This window comes from Anarhichas minor, unplaced genomic scaffold, assembly GCF_050575085.1.
Source record: "Anarhichas minor isolate MPS153535 unplaced genomic scaffold, ASM5057508v1 ptg000033l, whole genome shotgun sequence".
Classification (NCBI taxonomy): domain Eukaryota; kingdom Metazoa; phylum Chordata; class Actinopteri; order Perciformes; family Anarhichadidae; genus Anarhichas; species Anarhichas minor.
In genome coordinates, this window is record NW_027466479.1 from 13,556,274 (window position 1) to 13,562,997 (window position 6,724).

Genomic DNA, 6,724 nt, shown 5'->3' on the forward strand with positions numbered 1-6,724 from the left:
AAATAATGAGAGGCAAACATATATCAAAAGAGTTTAAAATATCCCATAATTCATTAAGATATTTAAAGTAACATGAGATCATTATCAACCGTACAGTGACGTTGAGCCTGCACCTGCCTGTAGTCTGGTATTAAAGAGGGCTGCTGTTTGAAGAGTGAAGAAAACTTTTGCTACCTTGATTTGAGAGAGAAATGCTGGCGTGGTAATCCGATAGAAAACTGCAGAAGTTTGCTGGTGTGTTGCTCAGGAAGTCATCCACAGGTAGAGAGGTAAAAAGTCTGTCTCTCTTGTCTCTGTTCCTCACACTCTCTCACTGGATCTGCTCTGTCTGACTCTGTCTTCTCTATATACAGGCAGTAAGAAGGACTAACCACTCCCCCCCCGACCCCCCTTCACTCTCTGCCCTGTGCCTGCTTCACTGCCTCAAATCGGTGCTCTCTCCCTCTCTCACACACACACACACACACACACACACACACACACACACACACACACACTTTCCCTTTGCTATCTCTTCATGCCCTTCCTGTCTTTATCAGAATGGAACCTCCGATCTGAAAGTGAAATGGTTTGCACTCATCGACATTTACTCTTTCCTCAGGTTTCTTCTTCTATATTCTTTCTACTTTCACTAACAGCAGCGGCGGTTTCCCCTCCACTGTATCTGTGTGCAGGGCCAAATCTACTTGTCCCTCTGTGGTAGACACAGTGGTTGATACTGCTGACCTCCATCTAGTGGTCACGGGTTGCATATCTTCACGTCAGGCAGCCAGGAAATTATGGGATAGCCCGTTAAAGACCTCCCAGCTTCTAGAAACGTACAAACTGGCCTCCGAAGGTGGAGTTTTGGCAGGTGTTTTAGGCAGGCCAAGTACTCTGAATGTACTAGAATATTACAGATGTTTTCTTTCTGCATGATCCACGTGTCTGGAATCTGTTTACACCATTTGCCTCTATTTTGTAACATCTTCTCTTCAACCTGAAGGGATTCAGTTCAGGAAATGATAAAGAGGCTTTTTTTAACTTAACCAAACCGGTAAACATCAAAGCGTTTTGTAATTTAGCATCCATGAATAAAATACTCAACCCTCTCATATGATTCAGTCTGCCGAAAATAAGTCTATATCTGATGCCAAAAGACACGATATACAAAATATCAGCAATTTCCACTGATTCCAATGATTTGTTTTGGCTCGAATACTGAATAGGTATTTAGGAGACTGACATGGTGGTCCCAAAAGACACAGCTGTGCCATATACCCCCCCCCCCCCCCCCCCCCTTTAGGGTTGATCAATGCACTAAAGGCTGAATCAATAACTGAGACACTGTGTAGGTAGGTGAGGACTGCAGGGATCCCAATACAGACAAAAGAGAACATCGCCCACACAAAGGTACTTAAATGCCCGTTCATTTAACTTGCTCAACATAATTAGCACTTGTAGAACATTTACAGAAAATGGACAGTGACCTCTCACGGGTCAGCCATGCCCCTGATGAGAATCTGCCGATACTCTTGTCTCCCAAAATTAAATAAATGTCAATCAGACAGTTTTAAACATCCACTGCAAAGAAGCCTTTGGGTGACTTCTCACCACAGTCTCGTTATTGAGACGTAACCTTCTGTAAAAACTGATTGTGATGTTGAATTGGTGCTTGGTATCTTGCCTAAAAGCCTGGTTGGAGCATAACTAGATATTTAGGTGTGAATAATCAATCATCTGAATCAGTGTCTCTACCTTACATGACAGAAGTGAAAAACTCTCAGACGTTTGAGACGGTTCTGGGTAACACGTTTGCTTTTCACACTATAATTACGGCTTTAACACGTCTTACTCAACCTCCTGAAGAAAGGTGCTCTAAGCTGCGTTTACGGCGTCTTATTGTCACCACCGTCTCAATTATTTTCACAAGTTTTACTGTAGATGTTTACCATCAAGTGAAGATTGATTCAGTAGCACTAACATGTAAAGAATGCTATTTCGCACAGCTACTGGCAGCAAATGAGTCATGTATAGAAGGCTATGCTTCATTTACGGTAATTGCACAAGCGGTTGATTGTAGCCATCTGTAGGAGAAGGTGTGTGTGTGTGTGTGTGTGTGTGTGTGTGTGTGTGTGTGTGAGGACCCTCAGATAGCACCCCTGAATCAGAAGAGGAAGTCACCAGAGGAGGGAGTGTAAGTGATTCATTTCCATTTCATCAGTGAAGACAAGGAGAGTGATTCACAACGGATGGCTGTTAGAAATATGTTTCACAAGATCTGTAGGCGTTGTGTTGTGAGACTTATGTATGGGTTTACAATTGATATGTCCACACGCCGGCCCGACCCACCCTGTGATGACTCAGGCCTTAACAAGCCCTCCAGATGTTTAACCGTGACTCGTCATTCTTGAGGGCAGCAGCAGATAAAGGGAACCAGATAGCAGATCAGCGGGGCTTCTGTTTGTGATGTCATTTCCCCGAAAATAGACTGAACTGTGGAGGTTGAGGACACACATGGCAACAATGGAGCCTATACATACACAAAGAACCCTCAGCGGGTGGACACTACAGAGAAAGGCAACACACACACTCACAAAAAAGAAAGAAAGTTGTGTGCACTTACAGATGCATTTGTATTAATGGACATTAAATGTGTTTAATAAGGAAACTTTAGGAAGAATAATCATTGAGTTTGGACTTGACAGACACATGGTGTTGGCCCGACACACACACACACACACACACACACACACACTGAGGAACAATCCCTCTCTTTCTCCCGATCAATGCATCACAATCCTCCCATGACGCAACGCAGCAAGGCCCGGGAATCCCAGCTGCACCGTGTCAGGGTGGAGGTCTCCTCTCCTGACCCCATGGAGGAGTGGACACATGTCCATATCCAGCCCTCTGGTGCATTTCCTGTTCCAGGAACACGCGTAATGACTGCAGCTGATAGTCAACAAGAATGTGCGTGCTCGCGGCACACATGTGTACAGTGTGCATCAACAATCGTTCTCAATTTTTCTGACTCAGCAGCAGGTGTATGGAAACACACCCACATGGTGTTGATGAGAAGCACAGACATTTGGGAGACTATCAGAATTTTCATTGTACTGTTTGTTCTCTCTTTTCTGCAGCTGGAGTTGACAGTTTTGTTTTCGAGAGCAGTCGGTGTACTTTTGTTTGGAGGCTACATGGCTTAAACAAAAGTAACCTCAACCCAAACAACTTCATGGGGTGGAATATGAGATACATCTATACTGGCCCCCCTTCTCTCTATAATCCTCTCACCAAGGTCAGTTTCAGGCTCAAATTCCTTCTCATGTTGAGTAAAACAGGTCTTAATCCTTTGAGGGGATCTACATTTGCCTTTGTTCAGAATATCTCCAAGACCAAACACCTGTCCCTCAGTCAGTGTAGACCAGAAAAGGACGGTTAAAGGAAGAACTTTTTTCAACACGACTGCATGGATGTGAAAGTCCTAATAATGCCGAGGTTAGCAGATTTGAAACTAAGCTGGAATTTTGGTCAATTCCTGGAAATGACTGACTGAGTTAAAGATCAAACAAGATGATGGTAACAACTTAGTAAAACTACTAGAGATACACACTGCGCACACACGTATATCTGTATATACCGTACGCCGTAAACGTTTCTGTTATACACAAAAGGAATAATGGAGGAAGGAAGGAAATTACATCATTGTGCTACTAATTTGTTTATTTCTAAATACATTTTGAGGAGATTAAGGACCTGGCCATGACTCCGACACCGTAAAGCATCCTGAGTGCTGTGGGTGGTCATGTTTCGGCAAAAAAAAAAAACACTTTGGTTCCGGACAGGGGACGAAAGGGGTTTCGGTTAAATGTTTATAAAGCCAACATGTCATGTCTTGTGCTTTAAGTCACTTTTGAGCTTTCTCAATATTTAACCAAGACCATGATCTTTTCCTAAAGTTAAGTTAAAGGTGCATGATATGAGATTGAGAGTATTTCAGTGGCCTCTTTATTTCATTCTCTGCTCAGGTAGGCATTACATCACTGTATCTTTAGATTGTAGTTGTTTGCTGCTTTATTGGTGTATATTGCATACAAATGTAAATCATGCTTTAGTTGAATGTTGTCTTTCGTCACTGAATGTTTTCCAAATGTTTATTAGAACGGTTGATGTTTATGTTAATAAGTGTAATCCAAGCAGCATTACTTCAAAATACGCTGTTACAAATCTCTAATATATAAACATAATTTCTAGTAGACACGGTTGAAAAAATCGTTTTTATTTTTTAAATGATAACTATTAACTATATGACATCATTTTGCACACAAACACAGAAAGTAAGTTTCCACAGTCTCCATCGATGTCAAACACATTCACCATCATGTGAGGAAGAAATGGATTGCTCAGCGCGTTGGTAAAGATCAGTCTGTCTGTCACCTCTGCCACCCTCACATGTCTTGTCTCAAATGATTCAAATCAATTGTGAAACCACTGAATTGCAGATTGATTATTGCTGCCTGAGAAGTGACATATTCTGAATCATTAAGTCCTCAGAAAAACCTTAAACGCTGAAAATCTCTGAACTTCATTCAAGTCAGCAAAATGAAGTTTCGTGTGATAAGATTCATGAATAACAAGCTCAGCAGATGCAGTTTCAGTGAGTTATGTTCAGGATTTATGAACAGATGTTTCTTGTATGCTAACTAACATCACTAGTTACGCTGATGTTTAGCATTGTGTCACTTAGCATCCCAGTTTAGGCATCATTCCAAGACTACATATAACATATTTATCATTCGCCGATGAGGAATAACAATGTCATTTTGGTTGAAAGTAATTGTATCACTTTGTTTTCAAATGAAAGCGTTGAAAAACTCCATACAGGAAAACACACACACACACACACATAAAGTAAATAATGGTCTTCAAGCACTGTCTTCTTCATCAATCAGATAACAATCACTATAAATGCCTTCAATAAGATATTGATATTTTATTACTTTAAATGAAATTGCACGATATCGCCAGGCCCAAAGATTACACATTATGAAACAGTCAGTGCTTTGAGGTGACTCTTTGTTTAATTAAGTGCAGACCTCCAACATTTTGTTGCCACATGTTTAAGTGACTGTATGTGGCATGCAGAGGCTTGTTTCTTTGATTGTTTTGTACTTTTCAGCTGTGCATACATAGCTCTGATGTATGAGGCGTTTTACATGGAAGTGCTCAAATGATACTGACTGGTTGTACAAACTGTTGAAATCACCACTTCTACTGTAAAAAAACAAAACGAGTCGATTGAAAGACTCATTTGGTGGAAGAGATTATTAACGTCCAAGGGAGGACATGTTACATTGGACAGAGAAGGAAACACTTTTATGAGGATCTGTCCAGATTTGAGATGCGTGTATCTTCTGGGTGAAGAGAGGAAAAGCTCCTCATAGATTCTCCCTCCAATACACACCCTCTCCCTGGCCTATGATGTCATCGCTTCGCTTTAAACAAAAAGACAAGAGGAGGCATCACCCCCCCCCCCCCCCCCCCCCACCACCTCCATCCATCCATCCCTCCATCTCCACAGGGACTGACCCAGCCGTGGTGTTCGATCAATACCTGTCAACCCTGCCCTCATCCATCCATTCACTGAAGGTACTCATCTCTACTAATGGAGCATAGTACATCCACCAGACCGTAAATTCACACAAAACCGTTCATGCTGACAAATGTATGTTTGCATCTCATGCTAGAGTCTAAAAGTGCTGAGTCACTTTATCCTTTATTTAAGAAAATACTGACCCATCAAGTGATAGCCTAAGAAGTATGACTCATTGCAGCGCGACTCGTGTACAGCTTGATTTCATTGAGAGTGTATCTTCCAGCGTGGAGGCCGGTTTGGCCTGGAGGAATGATTTTTGTTATATTTGGAGCAGACTGGATCAGAGGGCCAGCGGTGAGCCTCAGCAGCGCTCCACACCTCTCCTGTGTTTATCATCCGTTTATCCTGTCCAACTTGCACGACTGATACACAGGCGATCTACTGAATAAACATCTCATGGTTTAAAACAATTTGATTGTTTATTCTGGTAAAATAACATTTTTTTTTTTTTTAAATGGCTTGCTCAGTGTTGTTTTAGGCCAATTTAATCCATTCTCTTTTAATTTGATCTTTTCTTTCTCCCACTCCTCTGTTAGTCCAACAAGTTGTTTAAAAATGTTCTCTGGCCCCCGTGGTTTGTGCTCAGTCACAATGGGACTCTTTGGCTACAGGAAGTGTGTGCGAGTGCATTAAATAAGCCTACAAACAGCATTCATGCTCCAGAGCCCTGCGTTGGGTCCGGGGCAGGAGGCAGCAGACAGGGACCGTACGAGCACAGCCCTCATTGTTTACCAGTCAGTGTCACAGCAGCGAGATTGTCTCCTTCAGAGGCGACAACAGGCTGGCAAAGACTTGAGATTACATTCCTTGGACGCCCGTGGAAAATCCAGCAGCATGTTCCATGTCATACACAAACCGTTACCACAGAGATCAGGACAGAAATGGGTCGAAACAGAAGTGTTGAGAAGCAGAGGGTTTGGGTTGTCTCACAAATGTCAAGAGGGGGACAGAGTCATCGACTCGGAGCCCAAGAGCTATAAATGGAAAGTGTGAAATGCACTTAATGTAAAATGCAGTTATGTCACATGTTTTTAAATGGAAAGCATTAACAGTCTCATGTTAAGCACTTTATCGGGCATTCTACTT